The following is a 15,739-nucleotide window of genomic DNA, read 5'->3' as shown; positions in this document are numbered from 1 at the left end:
GATTTGTGAAGCCACTTTATGATTTTCAACTTTGAACTATAGCGCGTCAGCTCCCGCCACAGTCTAAACCCTAGAGCACTACCGTCGTCGATTTTTCATTTCTCCGCCATAGTTGTTGCAGCGAAGCTCAATAAATCTAGATTGCCGCCTTCCTCCATTTTCACGCGGCGGAGGTGGTAATTCAAATTTAAGCCTTTTTGTTGGTGGCGATTCTGCTAGGGATACTTTATTTTTTTTTCCGAAGAATATTTTTCTGATAATAATGGTTAGTAGATGGTGTATTGCTTTTTCTATAGAATATTCTGCGAATCTATTCATTTTTACTTGTTTATGCATTTACTGTATGATTTTATTTAGAGTAAAGATCAAAATTGGTCCTGAACATATGCTCATTTTACGATTTTAGTCCTAAGTTTTATTTTTTGAATTTTTTGGTCCTGTACGTTTCAAATTGGATCACATTTGGTCCTCCGTTTCCAATTTCGTTAACATTTAACGGTCAACGATTTAAAACACAATTTTGACCAAGTTAAGCATGTTAACTGTGATTACCAATTCCCTAATTAAAACCTTAATTATTTTAATGATATATCAATTAAAATACCAAATGAATAAAATGAAATAACAAAAGAAAGAGTAAGAAATAGTTCAGCCGTTCAGGCAATAAATTGAAAGTTCTCCCTCTCTCACTCGATGGAGCCTTTCTCCCTCTCTCACTTCGACGGCGTCGTTTTCCGAGCGGCGGTCAGTGGAATGAGAGATATGCTTGTTGTCGTCTAACCCTAGTTTATTGGCTGAACGAAGAAACCCTAGATGGAGAAGGAGAACGAGAAGGGGGAGGGGAAGGGGAAGAGCACCTGCCTCTCAAAACCGAATCCGACTGAGAACCGATCTCAAGCACCGCCTCCTACTGAGAATCGACCGCAAACACCGTCTCCGACTCAAATTCCACCATGATGAAGTTGGGCGACTACCGACTAGGTTTTTTGTTTTTCTCAGCTAGGAAGAAGTGAGGAAGAAGAAGTCGCGTCGCTTCTAAATGAATCTCAGATTCATTTTTTCTATTATTCGTAAATAATTTATGATATTATTTTAAAAAAAATAAATTTGATTATTAAATTTTTAAAAATTACTTAACTTGGTCAAAATTGTGTTTTAAATAGTTGATCGTTAAATGCTAACGAAATTGGAAACAGAGGACCAAATGTGATCCAATTTGAAATGTACAGGATCAAAAAATTCAAAAGATAAAGTTTATAACCAAAATCGTAAAACGGGTATATGTTCAGGACCAATTTTGACCTTTACTCTTTTATTTATGTATGTTGATGCCATTGCTTAGTTTTACTCTTTGATTTGGTTTGAGCAGTTTGTGGCATGTGGAAAATGAGTTTAGAGTATCCCCATTCGTACTCTTGTCAAATCCATTTTTAGAGAGGGTTTGAGTGATAGAGGAAGATGTAGATGAGTTGTATGAATGAGAGATGATTTGATGTGAAAAATGTATGATGAATGCGTGTATTTATAGATGATTTTGGAAATAAAAAAATTATTAAAAAATAAAAAAATAAAAAATAACTATAATAAAACGGCCATATTTTTGGGAATCTGAATTTTTTTTTTATTTTTTTGTATTATTTTCGATTTTTTTTTAAAAAAATGAAAAAAATGCCGTTGGCCAATCAGGAAACGCCACGTCAGCTGCTCGCTGGCACGGACGTGCTTGATGCATCGAGCAACGCTGTGCCAGCGGCAAGAGCGCAGCGGCGAGTCGGCGGTGCCGCTCCAGCGGCACGAGCACCGCTGCGGATGCTCTTAATTTCTCAAAATGCTGTACCTAAGGAGGCAGGGAAGAAAAATAAGAGGTTGATGGAGAAAGACAAGGTTGAACTTGTTGAAGAAAGGGGTGAAGAAGAAGTTGTAGATGGAGACAGGATTATCATATATCCTACTAGGAATAAGAAGACAAAGAAAGGGCTAAAGGAGGAAGATGACGAGCAATTGGAAATCGAGGAGGGGAAGCAGAGAAAAAAGCTGGAAAGCTTTCTGTTTAGCTCCTTGTACTCACCGATTGGGTTTGGAAATGATGATGATGATGATGATAATGAAGCTATAGGGGAGGTGGACAATAGCTCAGCAGTGTTTTTCACTGATAGATCTGCAGATAGTACATTGTCTGTGTACGAGGAGGATATTGAGTCTGGAGATGAGACTCCTGATGCATATAGGAACAATGAAAGAAAACCCGTGTGGGTTGACGATGAAGAGAGAAAGACTAGTATAAACATAGCTAAAGTTAACTGTAACGCCCCACTTTTTGAACCCTAATTATCGAACCCTAAAATTTTTGCATTTAATGCTTTTAATGTCGTGAAATCTGTAGATTAATTGGCGAGTAATTTTAGTTATTTCATATTGTTGTGACCTAGTTTTGAGTTGAAGTTTTGACTGTGCGTTGACCGAGTCAACTTTGTTGATGATGTGACATGGCTATTTGAATAATAGATGATGGGTGAATTCATTTATTTTTCGAATATTTGATAACTTGAATTATGAGCTCGAAATGGTAATGATGAAATCACAGTTGTTTTTACATAAATCCTTTCCGTGAGGAATATTTTTGGACCCAATTCCGTGTGAGTACAATAGATTAAATAAATAAAACAAGTGCAATCTTGTGGAAAAATAAATTGTGGGCTACACAATTTAAATAAAAAACAAAGGGTTCCAAGAAAACAAAGGATCCCAACACAGATCTCCTCTATCTCTCTACCGTGTTTATTCCTCCCAATTTGCAAATTAATTTTTACCAAATAAAATTAGCAATTAAATCTCAAATTAAATTATGAAATAAAATATACACAATAATAAACTTCACAAGGTTTTTCCTCCACTCTTCAATAATCTTCTAACTGCTCCAAAAATGAAGCACCAATCATCCTTAATTTCCGAATCGATTGGAAATTAATAACCCAAATTACCCACCCTCACTACAAGGCAGTTACTCTAAGCCCTACTCCAAATTTCAGTCCGCCTCCATCCTATATACAACATGCTTCACTTTCTTCAACCTAACAAACAAGTCTCAGAGAAGGCTAAAGAGAAGAAGAGGAGCCGATGAAGAGAATTCAGCCCGTCTACCCTTCTAGCTTTCTGTTGAACAAAGGTAACTGCTTGCCTTCTCTCTTTCTCAAGTTCCTTTTTAACCAACTTACTGAACCTCTCCGTTAGCAATCAGAACCAAACTCGAGTGAAGAAGCCCTTCATCCGTTCCTCTTATATCCAATTCGTTGAAGGTCGATTTGTTAAAGGTATAACCTTTCTCTAACATCAAATCTCATACCTTGCATCTCACGTAATACCCAACCAAATTATTAAATCAAAGCAATCGAACAATCTAAGAACCGAACTGTAAAGGGCACGAAATCAAAATTTAGAACTTAACTTGCAGAGTTGTAATCGGGGCTGCCGGGTAGCGACGTAGCGGCTGCTACGGCGCCGGGCGACGGACTCCGACGAGTACATGGATTTATCTGATTAGGGATTTCTGTTTAATTTGAGGTTTTTCTCTTCAATTTAAGGATCTTGTTTTGTTCTTCTTGTGAGAGAAATCGAGTGGGAGAGGGAGAGGGAATTGGTGTGTGCTTTTGAAATCTCCAGTTTGAGTGTTTCAAATTTGAGAAATTTGGGCGTATTCTTGGAAGAACTTTGAACTAAATTGAACGAGAGAGGGGACCGGCAGCTTTTGTTGGAATGGGAATATTTTAATTCTTGGTTAATGTTTGATTTAAAATGGAAGTGTACTGTGTTGGAAAAAGGGAGTATTCGTGTATGTGTGCATGTTGGGAATGGGAGTATACTTTTTATTCTTTATTAAATTCTTTTTTTGTTTTGTAAAAGGGATGTGGATTGTTTAACTAAAGTTTGGGCTAGTTCTTGTAAATTTTTGGAAGTGGCCGTACCTATTTAAGTCTTTAGGCTTGGCTTGGAAGTTTCTGTTTCTGTTGTTGGACTAATTGTTGGTGAATAGAATCGAGCTAATTAAATCCTCGTGGTTCATTTTATCTTTTCGCAAAATAATTGGAGACATAGGATGCATGCATCTTATTTATTTAATTTGAAAGTGTGTTGATTTATGTGTTATGTAAATTCTAAAGGTGATATCTCGCAAGGGAATCGTGATCGCAAGGGAAAGAAAATAATTTCGGATTAAGCACTCAAGGTGGGCTTTCTTTTAAATAAGGACAATGTCCTAACTATTTTATCGATGGGAATGAAATGTGAATATGTTATCATGCCAAAATTTTGGTTTTAACGCTCCTATCTGAAATGGCCTTGCCATTATTATTTAAATCGAATTCGGGTCCTTGTAGGGCCGCAAACCCTACTTGGATTAGTGTACACCTATGGTAGACCGTGTGCCAGCGTACGGGTTGGCCGGTCTAGTGACTTGGTTTGTGGCCACATTCCAAGTCATGTATGAGCAGATATGGTTGACGTCTATGGGAAAATGACTGCGCAGTCGTTATTTTTGAACAATGGAATATTTTGGTGCCACGGGCCTTTCAAAAGCTAAAACCCCGATGGTTACCTAACAATGGCATGATAAAATATAAATATTTTTGATAACTTGTTTTCGGCATAAGTCCACTGAGTATTTTATAGTACTCAGCCCTGCATGTGTTTTCCTTATGTGCAGGTTGAGCGATGACGAGCTGGGTGGTGTTGAGCTTAAATTGAAGTCTCGTTGGATTTATTTTGAACTCCGAGGGGCGTCGTGTCTTCATACATGGCGTCACTCTTACTCTTGAATGTTTCCGCTGAATTATGACTGCTTCTTCCTCAATCATGTTACTGAACCCTCTTCCATTCTTGGAGTACTAGTTTTGATAATTGTTGACTTCAGATTCAAATGTTAAGAGTTTACTCTGATTTTCCCTCGTTATTGAATATTAAATATTTTGGTCAAACTCTTTATTGAAACCCTAGAAAATTTTCCTTTCATAAAGTCCCTTTGGTCGCGACCTCCCGCATTTATTGACCCTAGAAAGGGCGGTCGTGACAGTTTGGTATCAGAGCCTCAGTTCTTTCCGCTCTGGACTCAAGAGCCTCATTTAGTTGTAGTCTACCCTTGTGTTGATAGACTAAGTGCTAAACGTCAAAGGCTCAACACCACAACTCGTCACGCCCAACCACGAAAGAAGAGGTAAGAATATTTTGGCGACTTTTGAAATGAATTATTGAAATTTTTGAAATTCAATGGAAAAATGGTTCCTTGTGAAAATGACAATTTTGGGCCTATTGGAAATTTAAAGTAAATGCTATGGCTTTTGGAAAATGATGTGGTCATATGAGACGTGAGACACTATGGGAGTATGTGATTGAAGGTGTTGAATGTGATAAAATTGAAGTGTGAATATGAATCGCATGCTTGAGGCGGAGACTTTTTATTTCATATGTTTGAACTGCGAATTTAACTTGAAGGACATACATGTTGATTACTTGAGCGGCAATTTTTTTTATGCCTATGTGGTCGAAATTGCATGATTACGAAACTGTGAATTCAAAGCATGATGAGTGCATAGTTGCAATTTTGTGATTGTGATACAGATGTCCATGAACTGTATGATTTATGAAATGTGATTCCATGGCCGATGGATTGTCTGAGTTACTTTTTTTAAATATTAATATACGTTGGATGAAATGCTATGGAATGCCAAATGGTTTATATGGATAAATATGTTTGGTTGCGCAATGTATGAATGACCTTTCATGTGATGATAATTCATGATTGATGAAGTACGAGGTATTGTATAGAATCATTATGAAAGTGAAATGTGGAATTTTGAACTTTGTTGCAAACATAGAATCCATATGAAGCTTGAATTAAGCAACAATCGAATATGTGTTGAGGTATGAGACTATGAACTATGTCCGAGAAACATAGGGTGCCTAAGAAGTATGCTAGGCTGAACGTGCTCGAACATAGTTGTAAATTGATAACTGCAATATCACTTTCCTGAGTGATGGGACAAACGAAAACATATACTTTGAACTATACGGATTATTATAACTGCCTATTGTTTTCCCTGGATGAGAAGAACAAAACGAAAGGAAGTTTCTAACGAGATCAAGACAAGAAGAAATGTTAGGTGATGTATCCTTACAACGACAAGAAATTCTGTCTTCAATCAAATAAAGTGAATGCAATCGTGCATAACATGTTAATGCAACGACGCGTTACAAATATGACAACTCTTATGACACGTTAAGGCCATGAGGGTTATTAGCATGTTTTAATGAGAATGACTGCTATGGCGTGCCAAAAATAATATGAAGATGTGACATGCAAGGACAGTTAATTGCTGTAATGACACCAAGAATCTTGACTTCGAACCTAGAGTTTTCGAGAACGCCTCTATTATCTTCGGGAAACGACAGAGTGCCACCTTCGTAGCTAGAATGGATGAATTTAATTAACAGTACTTACTTGGATTCTCAGAAATTTCTTTCTATGAAGCTCCTTGACAATGGTATTCTTTTCGTGCACTTAAAACTTTTGATTGACCCGCAATTTGCTAGTGATGCATCACTGTTTCCTTAATGAAAGTAGTGACTCATTCTTGTTCCTCTTGAGTCAATTCCGGTGCCATTTTAAATCAAGGGCAATTTCAATAGTGATCCTCATGTTGAAACCCATTCTGATCCAAGTAAGACTGTTAAATAGACTTCTAAATTCTTGATACAAGACTCTCAAGAAAGACAATGGCTCGACCTCTGCAAACACATATGGGGAATAAGTGTCAAGAGACACATACAAAAAAAAGGGATACATCAACAACACGAGGAGTCAAATATATATGCATCTATACTTAATTGTAGCAAGCAGCCGAAGAATCGAACGTTATACCATACCTAGATATTAGGTCTTGAGAAATAAAAAGCTGAGAGAAGCCGTGTACACCAAATGATCACGTTTTTCTGCTAAAAATTTATGTAAGTGGTTGATCAAGGGATATGCGGATAACAACAGAAAGTTGTGAGTCAGAGTATTTAAGATCATCGCATAAGATCGTCACTGTACGATAGTATTGGAATGAAAATACGAGCACCCCTGATAGATTAAGATATACGAACGAAGGTCTTCGATGAGAGGAAATCGTCCAGCAAGTGGCGAGAACGAATCAACTAAAATGGGAAACAATCGAAAGGAGGAACGTGTGCTAGTACCATCACCATCACCTCCTCCACCTAAGCCAGGATGACATATTGAATAATTCTTCTAAAGCAAAATCCTCCTATCTTCGATGGGATAGGAGAGCCAGCAAAGGCCGAGACTTAGATACGCGCATTGGAGATCAGCTTCGAAGTCATCAAGTGCACTGAGGAAGAGCGTTGATTTATGTAACCTACCAACTCACGGATTCGGCCGAATTTTGGTAGGACAAGCAAAGGACCATGACCACTGAGCAAATGGATACAATGACATGGGAGGACATTATACCGAAAGGCGAATACAGCTGACTTTTACAATCTCAAACAAGGGTGATGCCAGTGACAGAATATGGCCGCACACTTGCGACATGGCTCGGCATGTACCCTAACAAGGGATACCAATAAGAAGATGGCTGAGAAGTTCCGTTCGGGCTTAAGGCATGAGATAAGGATAGCATTTGCCAACCTTGGAAGACTTACATGCGCTGGATCGTTGACCCGCGTACTAGACGTGGAGGAAGCTATGCCCAAGGAGAGGGCGATGTGAAACACTACACTGGCACTGCCTCCATCACATGCTTCTCGTGAGAAGGGAAAGTGGGATGAGAATAAGGCTCCCTATGAAAACAAGGGATACCAGCCCATCCAAAACCAACCAAAGTATAGGGGAGTACAGGCTGCATCGAGTCAGATGGGTGATTTCCAACCCAAACCCCTTCAATGCATCGTTTGCTCGTACTATCATTTTGGGAAGTGTAGAATTCATAATACTATCAAGCCTTTTTTTTAACTGTAGTAGATATAATCACTTTTCTAGAGAGTGTCCAAGCAAAAAGGTGGGGACGGAGTTAAGGGAGAACAATCAAGGACCCCGTTAGCAGTTAAGAGGGGATATTGATATAATTTGGGAATAAATTGGTTACCCTTGTATTTTGCTACTAATCGTTGTAAGGAGAAACAAATATTATTACAAGCCCCGGGAAAGGAACCAATTGTGTACCAGGGAATCACGACGAACCGAAAAACGTCCATAATCTCCGCACCCCAAGCCACTACGATGTTGAGAAAAGAGCGTCCTGCCTATCTTGTCTATCTACAAGGAGATGGGAAGAAAGAAAGGAAAATGGAGGATGTTGCTGTGGTACGAGAATTTTCAGACGTTTTTCCTGAAGCTTTGTCTGGCCACCGCCAGATCGACAATTGGAGTTCACAATTCACCTAGAGCCAAGGTCGGCACCTGTGTCTAAGGCCCCATACCAAATGGCGCCTAAAGAGTTGGAAGAACTCAAGATACAACTTCAAGAGCTTACGGACTTGGGTTCATTAGACCCAGTGTTTCACCGTGGGGCGCACCTGTGCTATTTGTGAAGGAGGATGGGTCGATGAGGATGTGTATCGACTATAGAGAGTTGAACAAAATGACCCTCAAGAACAAATATCCACTGCCGAGGAGAGATGACATATTCGATCAACAACGAGGAGCCGGTGTGTTCTCAAAGATTGACTTAAGGTCCGGATACCATCAATTGAGGGCCCGAAGAGAAGACATACCGAAGACCGCTTTCCGCACAAGATATGGTCACTAAAAGTTTGTGGTAATGCTGTTTGGATTGACGAATGCACCTGCAGTATTCATGGATTTGGTGAATCGAGTATTTCACCCATACTTGGATAAATTCATTTTGGTCATCATAGATGATGTACTCGTCTACTCGAAGAATGAGAAGGAACACGAGGAACACCTGCGAATCACTTTGGATACGTTAAGGAGTGAGAAATTGTACGCCAAATTCAGCAAGTGTGAGTTTTGGCTTAAGGAAGTAAACTTCATTGGTCACATTGTGTCGGTAGAAGGAATTCGAGTGGATCCCGCCAAGATTGAGGCGGTACAACAGTGGAAAGCACCTTCAACACCAAACGAGATTCGGAGTTTCCTAGGCTTGGCAGGATACTACCGAAGGTTTATAGAGGGATTCTTCAAGATAGCGAGACCCATGACCCAACAACTCAAGAAAGGGGCAAAAGTAAATTGGACCCCTGAGTGTGAGGCAGGTTTTCAACTCTTGAAGGAGAAGCTAACTAGTCCAACGATTCTAGCCGTGTCAGAGCCTGGAGTGAACTACGTGGTATACACGGACGCTTCGAAGGTGGGACTTGGATGTGTGTTGATGCAAAACAACAAAGTGATTGCTTACGCATCCCGACAATTGAGGCCAAACGAGTTGAACTATCCAACCCACGACTTGGAGTTAGCAGCGGCAGTACACGCCTTAAAGATTTGGAGACATCATCTCTAAGGAGTCTGATGTGAAATCTTTATGGATCACAAAAGCTTGGAGTCCTTTTTTTTTCATTCAACAACAGAGATGGCTCGAATTGGTGAAGGACTACGATTGTGGAATCAACTACCACCCCGACAAGCAAATATAGTGGCAAATGCTTTGAGTAGGAAGAACCAACCCTAACTAGCCACTTTTCTCACCGAAGAGGGAAGTCTAATATGCGAGTTTAGTAAGATGTGGTTGGAAGTGGTAAGAGCACCTGAAACAGTGGAAGGCCAAATCGCCAGCTTAGTGGTTAACCTTGGTCTAAGGAAAAGAATTGTGGAAGCACAAAGGAGAGATGCAGAATAGGAGGAAATTCGTGTAGAAGTGAGAACTGGCGAACATGGGAATTTCAGTGAAGAAACTGATAATGCTCCCACATTCGAAGGAAGACTATGCATAGCGAATGACGAGGAACTCAAAAATGAAATCATGAGAGAAGCACATGAAACTCTTTACACTGCCCACCTAGGAAGTACAAAGATGTATCAATACTTGAAGAAGTCAATTTTGTTGAATGGTAGGAAGAGGGACATAGCATCATTTGTTGAAAGATGCTTAGCGTACCAACAAGTGAAGGCTTTGCATCAACGACGTATGGAAAGTTGCAACCACTAGAAATTCCTGAGTGGAAATGAGAGCACTTTGCCATAGATTTTGTTACGGTATTGCCGAGATTCTCAAGAGGGAACACTGCCATTTGGGTGAATTTAGACCGACTCGCCAAGAGTGCACACCTCATCCTGATTTCCATAATCTATGGATTGAACAAGCTGGCTCCAATCTACACAGAAGAGATAATTCGACTACATGGAGTGCCAGTGACAATCACGTCTGACCGTGACTCGAAATTCACTTCAAGATTTTAAATAATTTTACAGCGAGAGCTAGGAACTCAAATGAATTTTAGCACAACGTTGCATTCGTAGACTGATGGATAGTCTAAGAGAACAATCTAAATTCTTAAGGATATGTTGAGAGTCATAGTGCTCGACTGAGGAGGAAGTTGGGAGGCAGCACTTCCACTGATTGAGATCGCCTACAACATGGCGCCGTATGAGGCATTATATGGAAGAAAGAGTAGATCCCCACTCTACTGGGATGAATTGGGCAAGAGGAGGGTATTTGGACCCGATGCAGTCAAAGAAGATGATTGAAATTATTCGGCAAATTCACAAAAAGATAAAAGAAGCTCAAGACAGACATAGTCATACTCGGATGTCCGACGAACTGACTTACAATTCCAAGCTGGCGACAAAGTTTTCCTGAAGGTATCTCCGTAGAAAGGGATAACACGATTTGGCGTCAAGGGCAAATTGAAGCCGTGATTTATTGGGCCTTGTGAAATTCTTGAAGGAGTGGGCCCCGTTGCCTATCGTTTGGCGCTACCACCCAACCTTGGAAATGAGCACAACATTTTTTTCGTGTGTTGCAATTGCAAAAAATACGATCTCAACCCAAAGCACATGATCCATTACGAAGATGTCGTCATGCACCTGAACTAGAGCTACGAGGAGAGACCCGAATCTATTTTGGACCGAAAGATCCAGAAAGTGAGAAATAAATCTATAGCTTGTGCCAAAGTACCTGGAGAATGAGGATAAGATAAAGGAATTGTACCTTGAACTCTTTCCTTGAGCGTAGCAAATTTCGGGACGAAATTTTGTTAAGGTGGGTAGGATGTAACGCCCCACTTTTTAAACCCTAATTATCGAACCCTAAAATTTTTGCATTTAATGCTTTTAATGTCGTGAAATCTGTAGATTAATTGGCGAGTAATTTTAGTTATTTCATATTGTTGTGACCTAGTTTTGAGTTGAAGTTTTGACTGTGCGTTGACCGAGTCAACACATGGCTATTTGAATAATAGATGATGGGTGAATTCATTTATTTTTCGAATATTTGATAACTTGAATTATGAGCTCGAAATGGTAATGATGAAATCACAGTTGTTTTTACATAAATCCTTTCCGTGAGGAATATTTTTGGACCCAATTCCGTGTGAGTACAATAGATTAAATAAATAAAACAAGTGCAATCTTGTGGAAAAATAAATTGTGGGCTACACAATTTAAATAAAAAACAAAGGGTTCCAAGAAAACAAAGGATCCCAACACAGATCTCCTCTATTTCTCTACCGTGTTTATTCCTCCCAATTTGCAAATTAATTTTTACCAAATAAAATTAGCAATTAAATCTCAAATTAAATTATGAAATCAAATATACACAATAATAAACTTCACAAGGTTTTTCCTCCACTCTTCAATAATCTTCTAACTGCTCCAAAAATGAAGCACCAATCATCCTTAAATTCTGAATCGATTGGAAATTAATAACCCAAATTACTCACCCTCACTGCAAGGCAGTTACTCTAAAACCTACTCCAAATTTCAGTCCGCCTCCATCCTATATACAACATGCTTCACTTTCTTCAACCTAACAAACAAGTCTCAGAGAAGGCTAGAGAGAAGAAGAGGAGCCGATGAAGAGAATTCAGCCCGTCTACCCTTCTAGCTTTCTGTTGAACAAAGGTAACTGCTTGCCTTCTCTCTTTCTCAAGTTCCTTTTTAACCAACTTACTGAACCTCTCCGTTAGCAATCAGAACCAAACTCGAGTGAAGAAGCCCTTCATCCGTTGCTCTTATATCCAATTCGTTGAAGGTCGATTTGTTAAAGGTATAACCTTTCTCTAACATCAAATCTCATACCTTGCATCTCACGTAATACCCAACCAAATTATTAAATCAAAGCAATCGAACAATCTAAGAACCGAACTGTAAAGGGCACGAAATCAAAATTTAGAACTTAACTTGCAGAGTTGTAATCGGGGCTGCCGGGTAGCGACGTAGCGGCTGCTACGGCGCCGGGCGACGGACTCCGACGAGTACATGGATTTATCTGATTAGGGATTTCTGTTTAATTTGAGGTTTTTCTCTTCAATTTAAGGATCTTGTTTTGTTCTTCTTGTGAGAGAAATCGAGTGGGAGAGGGAGAGGGAATTGGTGTGTGCTTTTGAAATCTCCAGTTTGAGTGTTTCAAATTTGAGAAATTTGGGCGTATTCTTGGAAGAACTTTGAACTAAATTGAACGAGAGAGGGGACCGGCAGCTTTTGTTGGAATGAGAATATTTTAATTCTTGGTTAATGTTTGATTTAAAATGGAAGTGTACTGTGTTGGAAAAAGGGAGTATTCGTGTATGTGTGCATGTTGGGAATGGGAGTATACTTTTTATTCTTTATTAAATTCTTTTTTTTGTTTTGTAAAAGGGATGTGGATTGTTTAACTAAAGTTTGGGCTAGTTCTTGTAAATTTTTGGAAGTGGCCGTACCTATTTAAGTCTTTAGGCTTGGCTTGGAAGTTTCTGTTTCTGTTGTTGGACTAATTGTTGGTGAATAGAATCGAGCTAATTAAATCCTCGTGGTTCATTTTATCTTTTCGCAAAATAATTGGAGACATAGGATGCATGCATCTTATTTATTTAATTTGAAAGTGTGTTGATTTATGTGTTATGTAAATTCTAAAGGTGATATCTCGCAAGGGAATCGTGATCGCAAGGGAAAGAAAATAATTTCGGATTAAGCACTCAAGGTGGGCTTTTTTTTAAATAAGGACAATGTCCTAACTATTTTATCGATGGGAATGAAATGTGAATATGTTATCATGCCAAAATTTTGGTTTTAACGCGCCTATCTGAAATGGCCTTGCCATTATTATTTAAATCGAATTCGGGTCCTTGTAGGGCCGCAAACCCTACTTGGATTAGTGTACACCTATGGTAGACCGTGTGCCAGCGTACGGGTTGGCCGGTCTAGTGACTTGGTTTGTGGCCACATTCTAAGTCATGTATGAGCAGATATGGTTGACGTCTATGGGAAAATGACTGCGCAGTCGTTATTTTTGAACAATGGAATATTTTGGTGCCACGGGCCTTTCAAAAGCTAAAACCCCGATGGTTACCTAACAATGGCATGATAAAATATAAATATTTTTGATAACTTGTTTTCGGCATAAGTCCACTGAGTATTTTATAGTACTCAGCCCTGCATGTGTTTTCCTTATGTGCAGGTTGAGCGATGACGAGCTGGGTGGTGTTGAGCTTAAATTGAAGTCTCGTTGGATTTATTTTGAACTCCGAGGGGCGTCGTGTCTTCATACATGGCGTCACTCTTACTCTTGAATGTTTCCGCTGAATTATGACTGCTTCTTCCTCAATTATGTTACTGAACCCTCTTCCATTCTTGGACTACTAGTTTTGATAATTGTTGACTTCAGATTCAAATGTTAAGAGTTTACTCTGATTTTCCCTCGTTATTGAATATTAAATATTTTGGTCAAACTCTTTATTGAAACCCTAGAAAATTTTCCTTTCATAAAGTCCCTTTGGTCGCGACCTCCCGCATTTATTGACCCTAGAAAGGGCGGTCGTGACATTAACAATCTGAGGAGGCTGAGGAAAGGAGAAGATGAAAGTGTAATTTCTGGCGAAGCGTACGAGGCAAGATTGAGAGGTCAGCATATGAAGATGAACCGAGGAACTGAGTGGGCACGTCCCAATATGCTCAGCCACTGTACAGTTCCGAAGATGACAATTCTGACAGAAAAAATGGAGTGGTGGTAGCCAGTGGTTATGAACATCCAGAATGTGCTGATGATGTCCTCAGGACAAATGGTCTTGTTTTAAAGAGGAGTGTGAAATTATTGCCGGGACTTCTTGAATACTCTAGACTGTCATATGCTAATATGAAGGACCCTTCACAAGGTCCCGTTAACTCTGTCCAGTTCCACAAGAATGCGCAGTTGCTCCTTGTCGGTGGATTGGATAGAACTTTGAAGTTCTTTCAAGTAGATGGGAAGAAAAATGAGATGATAAAGAGTATTTTTCTTGAAGACTGTCCTATTCGAAAGGCTGCATTCTCACCTGATGGATCACAGGCCATCATATTAGGAAGGGGGAAGTTTGCTTATACCTTTGATTTAGTCAAAGCTCATGTAGATAAGATAGGTCCTTTTGCAGGAAGAGATGAGAAGAGCGTGGAATCTTTTGAGGTTAGCCCTTATTCTAAAACCATCGCCTTTGTTGGAAACGAAGGGTATATTCTGTTAGTGTCATCAAAGATGAAAGAACTGATCGGAACACTGAAGATGAATGGAAGTGTGAGATCCGTAGCATTCACTAATGATGGACAACAATTGTTGAGTTCTGGGGGTGATGGGCAGATTTATCACTGGGATCTGAGGACAAGATCGTGCTTCTACAAGGGCGTGGATGAAGGTTGTCTGACAGGCACAGCTCTGTCCGTCCCCCCTGTTGGAAATTTATTTGCAGCTGGTTCAGACAGTGGAATTGTGAACATCTACAACAGAGACGATTTCATAGGTGGGAAGAGGAAACCTATAAAAGTTATTGAGAACTTGACGACTAAGGTGGATTTCATGAAATTTAATCTGGATGCACAAATCCTGGCCATCGGTTCTCGCATGAAAAAGAATAGCATGAAGCTGATCCATGTCCCATCTTTAAATGTGTTCTCAAACTGGCCGCCTCCTAATAAGGCTGTGCACTATCCGAGCTGTATGGATTTCAGCCCTCACGGAGGTTTCATGGCTGTGGGAAATGCTACTGGAAAAGTCTTGTTATACAAGTTGCATCACTATACTCGGGCTTAGTAAGTTCCTTAGCAAATTAGATTCCATTTTTGTTGTTATGCTTCGTGATTGAGGCTAGTTGACATGATCTTTATTGTGTAATTTGAAATGGTTATATTTCTTCATACAAATATGAAAGTTTAGTTTTCATCGTCCCTGGCATTGAAAGTTTATTCGGCGAACATTTTGCTCAGAAAGTGTCTATTTTCTTTTCGCCATTGGCTTTAAGAAATGTAAAGGAAAGCGGATTGAAAGAGTTAGTGAAATAAGGGTCTCACATCTAACTGGGATGGAGGGATTATATAGTATTGTTGGGTTTCCCCACTTACATCTCATTTCATCCTTTCTCCTGAAGGGGTTGGCAGCGAAAGCGTGCGTCAAAACGGATCACATAAAATTCTGATCTATTTATCAGATTATTTAGACAAATTCTATCCGCGTAATTCTCACATGTATCATGCTCATAGCTTGAATTTAAATATGCTTTAGCGCAATTAACACCTAAAACATGTTTGCTACAGAGTAAGCCAATTTACCTAGTTGATTCACTGAAT

General features: G+C 39.5%; 1 pseudogene; it reads left to right on the top strand.

The window, feature by feature from the left end:
• Nucleotides 1-1,809: 1,809 nt before the first annotated feature.
• On the top strand, nt 1,810-15,206 carry LOC121810991 (annotated as a pseudogene).
• Nucleotides 15,207-15,739: the final 533 nt, after the last annotated feature.

This window comes from Salvia splendens, chromosome 7 (genome assembly GCF_004379255.2).
Source record: "Salvia splendens isolate huo1 chromosome 7, SspV2, whole genome shotgun sequence".
NCBI lineage: Eukaryota > Viridiplantae > Streptophyta > Magnoliopsida > Lamiales > Lamiaceae > Salvia > Salvia splendens.
Note: the sequence above shows the minus strand (reverse complement) of the source record. Positions and strands in the feature narration are given on the sequence as shown.